This window comes from Vicia villosa, unplaced genomic scaffold (assembly GCF_029867415.1).
Source record: "Vicia villosa cultivar HV-30 ecotype Madison, WI unplaced genomic scaffold, Vvil1.0 ctg.000857F_1_1, whole genome shotgun sequence".
NCBI lineage: Eukaryota > Viridiplantae > Streptophyta > Magnoliopsida > Fabales > Fabaceae > Vicia > Vicia villosa.
The window spans coordinates 295,679-297,215 of NW_026705386.1; the positions used below are offsets into that span (position 1 = coordinate 295,679).

Consider the following 1,537-nt stretch of genomic DNA (forward strand, 5'->3'; position numbering starts at 1 on the left):
CTCTCTCTCTCTCTCTCGTCTGAAACCTTGGTTACGAAAATGATTTTGTTGCTGAAAACGAAAGTTTATATGTAGTAGTGTTGTTTGATGCACGGTGGCCGGTGACTGGAGGTGGTGTTCCGACGAGATGATGTCTATTATCTACTACCAAACATTTACTTATCTATTGGCCAAATGGACCGATTTGTCCCTAGCACAAATTGCATTTACAAAGGAAAAAGTGCATTTTCGTAATCAACTAAATAAAAACACAAAATTTTCAATTTTTTAACAAGTGTTACATTCTTATTGGCCCAACTTGATTTAGTTACTTTCTCTTTATAACACCCTTTGTTTCTAGCACAATTTCAAATTTCACTTTTTTTCCAATAAGCTCTTTTCAGATCTATTTTGTGAAGCCTAAACTCCTCTCTCTATCTCTTTCTATGCCCATCAACTCATCCATTCTTATACTTCTGTTTCTCTCTCCTTCATAATATTTCTCACTCTCTCTCCCTCGTCTGGAAAATAAATCTCACCTTAAACCCATCTTTAGTTAGGTAAGAAGTATCTCTCTCTCGTCTGAATCCTTGGTTACGATAATGATTTTGTTGCTGAAAACGAAAGTTTCTATGTAGTGGTGTTGTTTGATGCACGGTGGTCGGTGACTGGAGGTGGTGTTCCGGCGAAATGATGTGAGGCACAAACGATGGCTGCAGATCTGAGTTTGTTTCCCCTTTTTCAGATTAGTTTCTTTTTATTTCTTTCCATTATGTCACATGTTGGGATTTTGTTGGTTTCTTTTGTTACAGGTTAAGCTAGAAGTTCATCCTACAAGAAAGATAAAGTCTGTAAGTGATGACTTCAAATTGTAAGAATAAATTTTTGCAAAATGTAAGAATGACTTTTTGACAACTGTTTCTGATATATTTTGAGCACCAAAATAGTTTCACAATCTTTCTGCTATGATTTCCTTTTCCCTTTCTTGTAAGAACCATTACTGTTAATATTTTTAGAAGTTTTTTGACATTGGTTTCTCGTGGTTCTGGTTCCAATAACAATACAGAAAATGTTGATCCTTATTTTGTATGCATGTGGGCAAGGTAAATTCATTATATATGAGGTTGCTGATATTTAAACAATATCTCATGGTTATTGTCAATATTCTTTAAATCATATGCTAAACTTATGTTTGTTTCTCTGCATGTGTCCTTCATATACATTTGATACTATGATTCTAAAGATTCTCAATAATAGTCATTTGATCCATACTATAAACTTTCAAGATTGCATCGACTTATAAGGATGTGTTGTATGTTGAAGGGGACTTCTTGGTGGTTATAAATTATTTGAACTGATTCCAACTTCAGTCTTTTATGCATTGATGGAAATGGTAGCTGCCATTGTGAATGTAGATGGAAATGAGATCGAAACTGGACATATAATTGTCTCCACCATTAGTGGTAAAAATGGCCAGCTAAAGCAGGTGTATGTGTTTTTTTTGTATGAAATGTTACATTTACTTGTACTTTGATTTTATGGTTACCCTTTTATGAAA

General features: G+C 34.2%; 1 long non-coding RNA gene across 1 annotated transcript; it reads left to right on the top strand.

The window, feature by feature from the left end:
• LOC131631674 (uncharacterized) lies at positions 1-1,537 on the top strand. Its single transcript, XR_009292780.1, has 3 exons — positions 1-539; positions 618-704; positions 792-1,537. It is a non-coding gene; the product is annotated as an uncharacterized LOC131631674 (long non-coding RNA).